Here is a 14,505-nt window from a genome sequence, read left to right as displayed (position 1 = left end):
TGCCTTGTAGCGCTATAGAAATGCTAAATAGTAGTAGTAGTAGTAGTAGTAATGCCAAATATCTAATAAGTTTAGGCTTTTGAGTGTTTTGAGAAGTCCTCTTCTGTGGATAGCACTGCCCTCCCCCCTTCCCTTTGAATAGTCCATTCCCGCATCTAAATGTTATATGCCAGTCTTCCTCTAAAAGAATCTGACCCTCCTCAAACTTCCCCCACCTGTTTATAAAACTGTATTTAGTCCACATTAGGGGCATAGATATTGAAGACTATGGGGTCAGTATTCAGCCATCGGCGTTATTCCCAGATATTCAAAGCTGGGACTGTGCAGGCTTCAGCTCTGAATATCTAGTTATTTTTAAATTGGTTAAAACATAGACACTTAAGTGGATAATCATCAGTTAAGCGGCAATGGGTTACTGCATAAAAATAGGACAGAATTATACGGTCCCATTTATGCGGGTAACCTGGCTGCTTTAGGGCTGAATATCAGTACAAGCGTTCAAATGCTGACTCCATCCCCAGAACGCCAACATAGTGTGTTTAGCATTAACCATGATATTCAGTGGCACTCAGCCAGTTAAGTGACATGAATATTAGTAGCTAGCCCTGGTGATTTAACTGGTCAGCTAAATTGTTTTGAATATCAGACCCTAAGTTTCTTGCCATGACAGAGTCCCTTAATAGCCACCCACTTACCCTCAGAATCCCTCAAGACATCTTCCACCTTAAATTGCAAGGCCCTCCTAAGCAATATCACAACCCCAACAATCCTCTGGCCCTGCCTGTTGGAACTACAAAACAATTGTGAAAAATGGCATCCCTGAAGGAGCTTTTCATCTCTAACTCTCAAGTGGGTTTTGCTGCATCAATACAATTGCTCATCTATGCCTTTTTAGCTCCTTATGTGTCAACATTTTTATTGATGATTCCACCTGGTAACACATTCATTAGAGTACATACATAACAAATTGTAAAGCTATCGTTCTTATGTACATTAATCTTAAGTTGCTATCATCAGTTTTTGTTTTTATAACAGTACCCTGTCTTATCCCCCTCCCCCCTTACTACCTTCACTTTTGCCATGTACACTGAAAGAAACAATAGTCAGCTTGTTACATTAAACTCAAACCGTAATTCCAATAGTAACACCTTACATTATTCTGTGATTGAACCCCTTATTACTATTATTCCCCCCTCCCACTCATCCCCTCCCCCCCACCATCTTTTTAAATACTCCATGCTCATTCGTAATCCTTTCATGGTCTAGTCATAGCCATCTTCTTCATTTTCCTATATTTAATGTGTTGGTAAAGGTTCACTGCCTTACTGGTGCTTCTTAAAGCTCTATATACCATTATCCTCTCTGTCTACTGTATTCCTTGTCCAGACTCCCCCCCCCCCCCCCCCAAAGATACCCTGAGACTCCCTCTCCCTCATGACTCTTCCTTCTCCTTCTTAATGTGTAGAAAATTTATTTAACACTGCACTTCTCGCTTTATGGGAAACTAGTAAAAAAGGCCCGTTTCTGACACAAATGAAACGGGCGCTAGCAAGGTTTTCCTCGGAGTGTGTATGTTTGGGAGAGTGTATGTGAGAGTGACTGTGTGAGAGTCAGAGTGAAAGTGTGAGTGTGTGTGTGTGAGAGAGAGAGTGAGTCTGGGTGTGAGTGTGTTTGTGAGAGTGTGTGTGTGAGAATGAGAGTGTGTGCAAGTGTGTATGTGAGACACAGTGTGAGAGTGTGTGCGAGAGAGAGAGTGTATGAGACCAAGCGAGTGTGTGAGTGACTGTGTGGCACATAGAGAGTGAATGTGATACATTGTGAGACAGAGTGTGTGAGAGTCAGAAAGACATTGTATATGAGAGAGAGAGTGTGAGCCTTGCCCTCCCAATCCATGCCCATCTGTTCCCTGCCCCCTCCATTCATCCTTTTCCAGCAATTCCCCTCTCTCCCTGAGCCCTGCCATCTCAATCCATGCCCATCCATGCTTCTCTGTCCCCTGCCCCCTCCATTCATCCTTTTCCAGCAATTCCCCTCTCTCCCTGAGCCCTGCCATCTCAATCCATGCCCATCCATGCTTCTCTGTCCCCTGCCCCCTCCATTCATCCTTTTCCAGCAATTCCCCTCTCTCCCTGAGCCCTGCCATCTCAATCCATGCCCATCCATGCTTCTCTGTCCCCTGCCCCCTCCATTCATCCTTTTCCAGCAATTCCCCTCTCTCCCTGAGCCCTGCCATCTCAATCCATGCCCATCCATGCTTCTCTGTCCCCTGCCCCCTCCATTCATCCTTTTCCAGCAATTCCCCTCTCTCCCTGAGCCCTGCCATCTCAATCCATGCCCATCCATGCTTCTCTGTCCCCTGCCCCCTCCATTCATCCTTTTCCAGCAATTCCCCTCTCTCCCTTCCATGACCCCCCCTGCATCCATGCTCTTCTGTCTCCCATGTCCCAGCATGTCCCGCCCCCTTCTTCCCCCCCCCCTTCGCATCCTTGCTGTCGTTTCTCCTCTGCCCTCCTGCTCCCATTGTTCAACTGCCCACCCTCTTCTCTTCCCCCTACATCCCTTTTTTTTTTTTTTAAATTTACCTCGTGGCGGCGGTTCCGGCAGCGCAGCGTCAGCGTTTTTTTTTTTGCGCCGTCGACGTCGTGACGTTTGCCCTGGACGTCATGACGTTTGACGCGAGGGCGGGGCAGAGATGGCTGGCAGCCTGGCTGGCTTCACACCACGAATCCACGAACCCTAAGAAATGTTTGAGTGACTTCAGAACGTTGTCCTCATTAGAACGTTCACGGTGCGTTTTATTATATTAGATACTTTGCAAATATTTATTCCAAATAGAAACAAACCGCTTTCTTTTCTTTGGAGAATCCTGAGCTTCCCTGGCCTCCCATAACATCAGCTCATGAAATTTATTCCTCCAATACCAAAAAGAGGGCGATTCCTCCTGCATCCAGTGCCTGAGTATACATTTCTTTCCCACAGCATGTGCTTGCCTTTTTAGCTCCTTAAACGCTATTCTCTATTTGTTAGGGCTGTTCAGACTAGTCACATTCCAGATTCTTACTTCTAACCCTCTCTATCTCTATCAATAGCTGAGATTAGGTGGCAGAGCCGGTGGTGGGAGGCAGGGCTGGTGGTTGGGAGGTGAGGATAGTGCTGGGCAGACTTATACGGTCTGTCCCAGAGCCGGTGGTTGGGAGGCAGGGATAGTGCTGGGCAGACTTATACGGTCTGTGCCCTGAAAATGACAGATACAAATCATGGTAAGGTATACACAAAAAGTATCACATATGAGTTTATCTTGTTGGGTAGACTGGATGGACCGTGCAGGTCTTTTTCTGCCGTCATCTACTATGTTACTATCCCTTTTCCTACTCCAATCCTGTCCCCTGCTCTCCAACTCCCTCCTACCCCATTCCCTCCCCTAGTCTCCCACTCCTTCCTCCTCCACTTTTCCCATCCTTTCTGGGGAAAACTCCCCCCCCCCCCCCCCCCTTGACCCTCACGAAGTACATTCCCAGATGAACCTGAAACAACACATCCCTGAAGGAGCTTTTCATCTCTAACTCTCAAGTGGGTTTTGCTGCATCAATACAATTGCTCATCTATGCCTTTTTAGCTCCTTAAACGCTATTCTCTATTTGTTAGGGCTGTTCAGACTAGTCACATTCCAGATTCTTACTTCTAACCCTCTCTATCTATCCCTATCCTTAGCTGAGATTAGGTGGCAGAGCCGGTGGTGGGAGGCGGGGCTGGTGGTTGGGAGGCGAGGATAGTGCTGGGCAGACTTATACGGTCTGTCCCAGAGCCGGTGGTTGGGAGGCAGGGATAGTGCTGGGCAGACTTATACGGTCTGTGCCCTGAAAATGACAGATACAAATCAAGGTAAGGTATACACAAAAAGTAGTACATATGAGTTTATCTTGTTGGGCAGACTGGATGGACCATGCAGGTCTTTTTCTGCCGTCATCTACTATGTTACTATCCCTTTTCCTACTCCAATCCTGTCCCCTGCCCTGTAACTCCCTCCTACCCCATCCCCTCCCCTAGTCTCCCACTCCTTCCTCCTCCACTTTTCCCATCCTTTCTGGGGAAAACTCCCCCCCCCCCTGACCCTCAAGAAATACATTCCCAGATGAACCTGAAACAACATAGCTAATTATCCACTTCCTCCCACCCAAACCTCTTTAGATCTCACCAGCAACTTAAAGAAAAGTTTACAGTTCAGCTTTATTTAATATGCCATAAATAATAATAAAATACCATAAACATGCCCATTCCACTAAACTCTCCTCCCCCTCCCTAAATCAGAAATCACCATCAACGTTCAGACTCTGCTCTTCAGACCACTTCAGCCATATAAGTTCTTGTGCATCAACTTACAGACTCTAAACTTTCAATTATTCACCGTTCCTTTCAATGCTTTCCTCTCAAGATCACTATATCCAGCTGACAGTCTTTTCAACCTCCTTCCTCCCCCTTGGGCCCGTTGCCATCTTGACCAGGTATAATTCCTCACAGAAACATGGATACATGGCACAGAAGGCTAACATTCTGGTCCTATGCCCACCAGGATATAGAATACTACATTGGACTAGAAAAGGGAAAAAAGAGGCGGGGGGGGGGGGGGGGGACGGGACACTAATCTACAGATCCTTCTTCACAGCTGAAGCCTCTGCAGAATCTATAACTCCACAACTGGAAATTGCCTCATATAAAATCAAGTATCAAACTCTACACAACCAATTCTGCTGCATCCTATTCTACAGACCCCCAGGATCTTGGAAAACAACCCAAACTAATTTCATGGATTTCATCTCAAACACATGTGTAGCTAACCCCAATACACTGCTAATAGGAGATATTAATCTACATCTAGATGTCCTGGAAACAGACCGTTCCAAAGAATGTGACAAATTCCTTCAACTATGGGACTTCCAGCGACCACCAGCGACTACAACCCACATCAAAAGGCACGCTATAGGCCTACTAGCCACAGATTCTCACATGACAATAACTCCAGAATACAAAACACGAGATGGACAGAAATTCCATGCTCTGATCACTTCAAACTAAACATGACCCTCTACAGGAATGAACACAAAACCCACCCAACATGATCACAAACACCATATACATCATAAGGAAAGACTGATACAACCAATTCTGGAAGGCCATATATGAAGACCAATGGTCGCCATCGACAAACATGGAAGGATTTCTATTAGAATGGGACAACAGAAGCACTCACACACTGAACACAATAGCCTTTTGAAAACAAAGCCAGGACAAAGGCAAAAAGCATTACCATGGTATGAAGAAGAATTAAAAATGGCTAAAACCAACTGCATGGAGGGAAGCACGAAACAGTACAAAACCAAAATTAAACAGGCTAAAATAAATATTATAAAGAACACATAGGCTCAGATTACAAAGACACAAAGAAACTATATAAACTTATAAATAACTTAATAAACACCAAACCATTAACATCAGCGAACAAGGATCCACCGTCAGCAAATGAACTTGCCAGATTCTTCAAAGGTGAAGATCCTCAACCTCAGGAAGAACATAACACATGATGTCACAAATCTAGAAGCCCTCATAGATGAACTTGATCACCCCCAATTAGAAACCCCAGAAGACAGAACTTGGACAGCCGTCATACAACCCACATATGAGACACTAACACAAGTGTCAAGAAAATTCTCCTCCATCCATTGCATGACACCTGTCCCAGTCACCTACTATAATTAGCATCGGACAGATTCATACACCAACTCACCTCTCATCAGAGATACATGGCCGTTTCCCATGGGAGAAAGGCAACATACTGCTCACACCTATCCTGAAGGACACACACACAAAAAAACCTATCATGGATACCTCCAATTACAGACCAGTAGCATCCATCCCTTAAACGACAAAAATAATGGAAGGTATAGCAGCCAAACAAATAAAAGTTACATTGAGAAATACTCCTTACTACATGAATCGCAATCAGGCTTCAGATCACAACATATCATTGTAACAGTGCTAATTATACTTATTAGCTAACCTCAAAGATTGAATAAAGAGAATTGAAAAATAAAATCACCAACCAAATCTAAATCTATCTTGAGGGGGAGATCCAAGATGGCTGCACAGTGAGGATGCTGGAGAAATCGCTCTTGTCTAACTCTACTTTCCTTACCTCTCGTTGATGTGGTTTTTCTATTTCCTTGTGCCGAAGAGAAGGGAAAGCAAGTGGCTTCTGCTTGGCTGTAGCAAGACTTACCTTCTGCTCGACAGGCAACGATCAGCGCCTTCATGATGCCCACACTTAGGGGTGTTCTGGCCGGCCCTTCATTGAAGGAAAGTTAAGGCCTTGGAAACGAAGTTTTGCTGAGTCCCACCGGACCAGCACCTCCTCCACAGCCACAAGACCCAATGACATTGGGTTTGCGCCAGACACTGCAGTATGCTGCCTGATGCGACCAAGGGCATGCCGACTTCTCAGGAAGTTCTTGCAATAACATCAACTCAGAGGGAAGGGAGTAAAGCCATTCAACACTTAGGAGGATTGGCAGAGGGACCGATGGGAGATGGGGCTATGCCAACAGTTCTTTCCCTGGCAAGACCCTCAGAGGTGACCCTCAATACTATTTGGACAGTCCTGGACTCCATTTACACAATGTGTGCAGGAATCTCCCCTCAAGCTCATCAGCAGGCACGAAGGATTGCTAAGTGTGAGGAAGATCCAGTCAGATAAGTTGAATTTATTAGACTCTTCTATTCAAAAGTCGCAGAGTGTTCAGACGACTTTTGTTCAAGATAGATTAACTTTAAAGTGAAAAATTGAAAATTTGGATAATTTTACTAGACATTTGAACTTAAGACTTTTAAATTTTCCTAAAATATTGACTGTTACACCTAAAAGATATATTTTATAGGTTCTTTAAAGAAAATTTAAATATTCAGATACTGGATTTCCTCTATTTGATGGGGGTCTTTATTTCAAAAAAATTTTTTTTTTGTGGCTCCCTATTCTGTATTAGATTGGTAGGATCCAAAAAAACAACAAGGCAAGCGATCTGCAAAATCCAATATGGAAAAAGAAGCCAGCAGATCAATATAACATATAAGATGGAGGAGTGGCCTAGTGGATAGGGTGGTGGACTTTGGTCCTGGGGAACTGAGTTCGATTCCCGGCACAGGCAGCTCCTTGTGACTCTGGGCAAGTCACTTAACCCTCCATTGCCCCATGTAAGCCGCATTGAGCCTGTCATGAGTGGGAAAGCGCGGGGTACAAATGTAACAAAAATAAAAATAAGTAAACATCAGAAAGATTTTATTGAAGATACCGCATGTAAACAAATTGCCTGACATAGGCTGTGTTTCGCCCACCAAGGGCTGCGTCATGGGCTACAATAAACAAACAGATTGAATTATAATAAATAAAACATCAAATTTAAAATAGAACCATTATCTCTATTCGTAGATAAGTTCTTACGACCCTTTGTCAGCCGGATACCATCATATGTACGCGATTCAGCGGACATGATTAACATATTGAGTAATATAACACCGAATAAAGATATGATTTTGGTCACACTAGACATAGAGAGTCTTTACACCAACATACCCCAATCAGAGTCTATTGAGATTATTAGGAATATCATTTCCAAGAGAGATTTTTACCGTTGTGTACCTACTGATTTTATTGTTGAACTAGCAGTTATTGCATTGACTAGAAATTACTTTGCTTTTAATGGTAAATTTTATCAGCAAATCAAGGGCACTGCAATGGGTGCGACATTCGCTCCATCTATTGCAAATTTATATGTTGGAAATTTTGAAGAAAAGTTCTTGACTGAAAATAGGTTTATAACAAATATTTTTTTATGGAAGCGTTACATAGACGATGTTTTCTTGATTTGGAATGGGACAACCAGTGATTTGCAAGATTTTTATATTTGGTTAAATTCCTTGGACTCAAATTTGAAATTTCAAATGAATTATGATAAAAGTATTCCTTTTTTGGATATTAAGATCTGCGTCAAAGGTAACAAATTCATAACAGACATCTACCGCAAACCTACAGATGTCAACAAATTTCTAAAATACAACAGTTGTCACAGCTCATCCCTGAACAAAAATCTACCACATAGCCAGTTTTTAAGGCTATGGAGATTATGTTTTGATCCTCGTACATATCATTATAGATCACAAGATATGACGAGACGTTTTTACGAGAGAGGCTACCCACTCAAACATATAAATAAGGGGTTTGAGAGAGCCTCTGGGTTATCTAGGTCTGAGCTTTTAAAACCAGTCAAGAAGAAAAAGAATGACAGAATCGTACGCACACTTCCATTTAATCATATGTCTAATCCCATTGTCAAGATTATCAGAAAACATTGGCATTTAATACAGGGCATTTCTACCTTTGATAATAAACAGTTATTAGTAGCGTATAAACGTGAAAAGAATTTAAAGGATTTATTAGTTCCATCAGCATTACATATTGAATCAACAACACTAAGGAAATTACCAGCAGGACACTATCCGTGTGGTTCCTGCTCTGTTTGCAATGTTAATATTAAAACTACTGTTCTTCATATTCCATCATCGAATAAAAAGATTCATCTTAAAGAATTCTCTAATTGTAAAACTAGAAATGTTATCTATGCGGTAATTTGCCCGTGTGGTTTAGCCTATATAGGCAAAACTAAGAGACAATTCAATACCAGAATAATTGAGCATAAAAGTGCCATAAAAAGGAATGCACTCGAGAAACCACTGGTGGAACACTCAAAGACTTTAGGACATTGTTTTGAAGATTTACGGTTTTGCGTTGTATTTGTTTACAAGAAGAATTGGAGAGGTGGACCAGTTGACACTTTCCTCCTAAGAAAGGAGCAACAATTTATTTTTGAGTTACAAACACTACATCCTAAAGGTCTGAACATGGAGACAGATCTATCAGTCTTTCTTTGAATAAATTATTCTTTTTATTTATATTCATTTTGTCATCCCATTATTTTCTATTTTTATCAATCATGGGTATATATATATATATATGGTTTTTATGTTTTTAACTTTGTTCATGCATTCTATATATTGCCCTAACTATGAGCACTTTTTCACTTAGGGTGACTATTATTGCATTTTATTTCTTTGTTTTTGGTCGTTTGCATTTCATTAACAATCATTACTTTTTTTTTTTTTTTTTTTTGCAAGTCTAGTGCTTTTTAATTATCCTAATACATATATATACGCTTCCAATGTCAATACTACATAGTATCATTCAATATCCCCTTTTCCTTTTTTCTAATTCAGCATTGGTGTTTTTAAGATTTGTTTTTTGTTACATATGAATATTTTTTGGTATTTGTGGTCATTCTTTGCCAATAGCATACAGCCCTTTGGCTTTTTAATTCATTTTTCTTTTTTTCTTTTTTTTTTAACTTTGACCCGGAAATCAAGGATTAAAAAACATCACATGACACTCCTCAAAGTTTTTCCAGGTTTGACAGCAGTGCATCTGCTTGCGTTGTGTTAAGAGTCACAGTGAGTATAGCCTCTGTTTCAAGGTACTTTATAAGATATTTATATTTATAAGGTCCTTCGGATAGTGTCTCCGTTATACTAGTGCTATTTCCCTCTCTGACAATTGCATGCAGCATTTAGTGGTATTTTTTTCTCCCTTCCCCCTTCACTTTTGACTTGGATTTTCAGACACTGCTCATCTAAGTTTCATTTTATTGCGCTCTATGTTTGGTTTTTTTTTTTAAATTCCCCTTCCTGCACATATATTCTCTTACTGTGAACGAGTAACAGTAATACTTTAGAGCTTTATGGTGTTTTTTAATGATTTTAAACAGATATCACCAAGTATAACCCTTTATTGTTAGACACCTTTGGCACATAGTTTTAGAGGTTTTTTTCTGACAATACGCAGCGAGCATACACACACCATAGCACTATTTTTTCTGACACAGCAATATATAGTATAACCATGACTTCATTCCATTAGATATTTCTCACATACATTCAGTATATTGTGCATCTCCACATCCTGTTAGTCTGGACAGTAGTGATTTTATATACATTATTCATTTTTAATTTTCATTCCTTATTTTTTGGACAGTCATTTTAGGCATCTGCTGTATGCGCTGGTTTTTTCCAATCTATTATACACCACAAGTGAGTAACCTTTTATTGCATAATCTTATTCATATTGTCATTTTTGTTTTTATCTCTTATTTTTTAATGTTTCATTATTATGATCTTTTATCATTGCTGGTTTGATATATTTATATTTAGTGTTTGATTACATTCATATTTTTAGGTTTTCCGTTTTTAGAGTTGCTCCTTTCAGAAGGTTTCAAATTAGGTATGTGTCCACCACTCCATTTTTATTATTTAATATGTTACACAATATTCTCACATATTTATATATGTTCAAGGTCTAATGCTGTATATCAGTGCCCTTGCTTTGCTGTTTTTATGTATATGTTCTTATATAGATATTTATTTATTATATATATGTTGGGAATCGTACATACTTGTATATATATACAATTTTTAAATACATATAATGCGTTTTTTGTGATGGGATGATTTATTTATTTATTTGTATTAAGTGGTCCTTTCTATGTATACCACATACTTATTTATTCATGTTTAGATTTTATATACATGTATGTATAACATTTTATTATCATTTTATAGCTTATACATTATCTATTTGCTCATGAATATATGAGAAACTATGGTGGTATGTTTTTATATGTTAAGTATGTTGTTTTTATATTTTAAATTTGATGTTTTATTATAATTCAATCTGTTTGTTTATTGTAGCCCCTGACGCAGCCCTTGGTGGGCGAAACACGGCCTGTGTCGGGCAATTTGTTTACATGCGGTATCTTCAATAAAATCTTTCTGATGTTATATTGATCTGCTGGCTTCTTTTTAGATTGGTAGGATGGAATGTTGTCACAGTTTGGGTTTCTGCCAGGTGCTTGTGACCTGGGTTGGCCACAGTTGGAAACAGGATACTGGGCTAGATGGACCTTTGGTTTGACCCAGTATGGCTACTCATGTTATATAGATGAGGGCTGTCCATGTTCTGCATGTGCGACTGAGTTGAAGAATTCTGCTAGCATGTAGTGTCTGTGTAGGAATGTGTAACAGTGCAGCTTGTTCCAGTTTTCCAATAGTAGGTATATTGGTGCTTAAAAACCTAGTGTAATATATATAGCACTGTCTTTTCATAGGTGGGTTAGGCCTGTTTTGGGGTGGTAAGTTTTGTGTTCTAGGGCAGTGTTTCCCAAGTTGGTCCTGGAGTACCCCCTTGCCAGTCAGGTTTTCAGGATATCCACATTAAATATGCATGAAATTGATTTGCATATATTGCCTCCATTACATGCAAATCTGTTTCATGCAGATTCATTGTGGATAGCCTGAAAACTTGAATGGCAAAGTGTCTAGCCCTATTTGAAAGTAGGCTCAGCCATTCTGGGGCAAGGGCCGCCTTTGGTGGCCCTTGTCAACCAAAATAAAAATCCTGAAGACTAGTGGTCTCCACATCCTGCAGAGTCACCACACAAACAAAAGCTCATCTGATTTAAAGAAGGTGTCTAGCAGTGGAAGGAATGTATGTGCTATTCCTGAGGTGATGGTCACGATTTGAATATTTTTACTTTGTAGTTAAGAAGACAGGTTGCCTGCTCTAGCCAGTCCAGGGACCTCGTCTGTGTCCTGCCTCCTGATGTAACTTACTGTTTCCTTGTAGGCAGGACGCAACAGAGACAACCTGTATTAATCAGTGCCTGCCACAGTCCTTGAGCAACAATACAGACACTGCTGTCTACCTGACACCAACCGGCGCCTATTTTATAAAAGTCTGCTCCCCCTGAGATCAAAACCTGGCTATGCCTCTGGAAGGGCGCCCATCTTTCAACACAAATCAGGAGATGGGCGTCCTTCTCCCAGGGTCACCCAAATCGGCATAATCGAAAGCTGATTTTGGGCGCCCTCAACTGCTTTCCGTCGAGGGGACAACCAATGTTCCCGGGGGCATGTCGGAAGCATAGCGAAGGCGGGACTGGGACGTGCTTAACACATGGGCGTCCTCGGCCGATAATGGAAACAAAAGGGTGTCCCTGATGAACACTTGGCCGACTTTACTTGGTCCTTTTTTTTTTTAACGACCAAGCCACAAAAATGTGCCTAAATGACCAGATGACCACCGGAGGGAATCAGGGATGACCTCCCCCTACTCCCCCAGTGGTCACTAACCCCCTCCCACCCTAAAAAAAAAAAAACTTTAAAAATATTTTTCCAACCTCTATGCCAGCCTCAAATATCATACCCAGCTCCAAGACAGCAGTATGCAGGTCCCTGGAGCAGTTTTAGTGGGTACTGCAGTGCACTTCAGGCAGGCAGACCCAGGCCCATCCCCCCCCCCCCCCCCACCTCTTACTTGTGGTGGTAAATGTGAGCACTCCAAAACCCACCAGAAACCCACTGTACCCACATGTAGGTGCCCCCCTTGGTAGTGGTGTAGAGTTGTGGGGAGTGGGTTTTGGGGACTCAGTACACAAGGTAAGGGACCTTGCACCTGGAAGCTTTTTCTGAAGTCCACTGCAGTGCCCCCTAGGGGGACCAGTGCACTATGAATGCTGGCTCCTCCCACGACCAAAGGGCTTGCATTTGGTCGTTTCTGAGATGGGCGTCCTTAGTTTCCATTATCGCCGAAAATCGGGGACGACCATCTCTGTCGACCTAAATGTGGAGATTTGGGCGTCCCCAACCATATTATCAAAACGAATGGTGGCCACCCATCTTGTTTCGATAATACAGGTTTCCCCGCCCCTTCGCAGGGTCGTCCTGCGAGGACGCCCTCAGGAAAACTTGGGCGCCCCATTCGATTATGCCCCTCCTAGTGTACAGTGCATTGTCAGAAGCCTGCCACCCTACCATCAGGTTGGAAGGAGCCAAATCAGGAGCTGCAGTGGACTGGAGCAAAGCAAAAAAGTCTGCTAAAAGTTTTCTGCATAAGTTGCAGCACCATGGTTGTATTAAAATCAGCAGTATGAGAAGTAGATGCAGAATGGATACTACGGAGGATAGACACGTTCTGCCCCTCCTGAGGGCTAGTGAGACGGGTGTTGTCTACCTCCTGCCCTGCTACTCTGGGCTATTTTGGTTCCTTAGGAAAAGCAGAGATTAATTTGCCCTTACAGTATGAGAAAGAGGTTACTGCATTTTAGGTTTAGATTTACTGGTCTTTTTGTGTTACTACTCCCCCTTTTTATTTGATTCTGCTGAGAACACAGTGCTGAGACGAGGATCTGACCAAGGAGGAGGACTGACCTGGGGGAGATAGTGTTGTGCAGCGGCTGTCTGCCGTTTTTTTTTCGACTTTATCAGCGTTGCTTTGTTGCATGTGTGAAGACTGCAGTGCCTGTGAAGAGCCCTGGAAATCTGGCAGTCTCAGAGTCCTGTGGCTACCTCTAATTCTAATCCTGGTTATTTATATTCCACTAAATCCTTTTGGTTCAGAGTAGATTACAATGGATGCTAACCAAACAGAACTGGAAATTTGCAATGAATCTGCATCCATTCCTGAATGATAGATCACTTTATTTTTATATCCTAAATGCTTTATAGTTTAACATTTTTATTGATGACTAACCAATAACAATATATGAACCCAGTTGCGGTACATCATTGCAACAATCATATCTTTATCGCATAATAGCGAGATCCATCATCAGCGTTTTATAAGGGTATCACCTTTACTTACCCAGAACCCCCAGGCGTTCCAACCCATAGAAATGTGGTTAGTAAATTATATAAAAAACATCCCAAACTTTATGAAACATTTGTACAGTCTCATCCCTCCCCCCTCTACCTACCTAGTCATGCAGTTATCCTAAAGGCTTTAAAGCAGATGGTAATACAATCAAACATAACACATATCAAGGTTCAGATCCATGAATTATTTTACACATTAAGCATCCAATCTTGAAGACTACAATAATGGAACAGAAGCCAGTGTAAATTATGGAAAAGTGGTGTCACTCTGTTGAACGTTTTTGCTCCATAAATCAATCTTGCTGCAGTATTTTGAATCGACGTTTATAATGTAAATTTTAGTGCTATCCCTATATAAAAAGCATTGCAATAGTCAAGATGGGAAATAACTATTGCTATCCGGAAACGAGAAAGGCAGTTTAATTCAAGGGTCTGCCCTCTTGAACCCACTGATATCTGGTAGCTGCCCATCAAAGCTTTAAATTTCAGCCATCACAGCTTGTTCATTTGTTTTTATTTTATTTAGATCTCAGGAGAATTTGGGTTCAGTATCCAGTAGGTCTGTATGGATGTTTTAAATTGAGAGGAGTTGGGACCAATGCCAATGCGGGAACACCTACACATACTCAGGAGGGCTGACGGGGTTCTCCTCAGCTATCTAGGAGAGCGACACCCTGCTAGGGGTGATGCTGGACGACATCA

At 41.6% G+C, this 14,505-nt stretch overlaps 1 protein-coding gene across 1 annotated transcript in view; it reads right to left on the bottom strand.

Annotated features, from left to right (window-relative positions):
* PRR14L (proline rich 14 like) overlaps positions 1-14,505 on the bottom strand; it is a 76,175-nt gene that overhangs the window by 18,789 nt on the left and 42,881 nt on the right. The gene's annotated exons all lie outside the window — the stretch shown is intronic.

The sequence above is a fragment of the Microcaecilia unicolor genome, chromosome 11 (assembly GCF_901765095.1).
Source record: "Microcaecilia unicolor chromosome 11, aMicUni1.1, whole genome shotgun sequence".
Taxonomy (NCBI): domain Eukaryota; kingdom Metazoa; phylum Chordata; class Amphibia; order Gymnophiona; family Siphonopidae; genus Microcaecilia; species Microcaecilia unicolor.
This window is presented reverse-complemented; position numbering and strand designations above follow the sequence as displayed.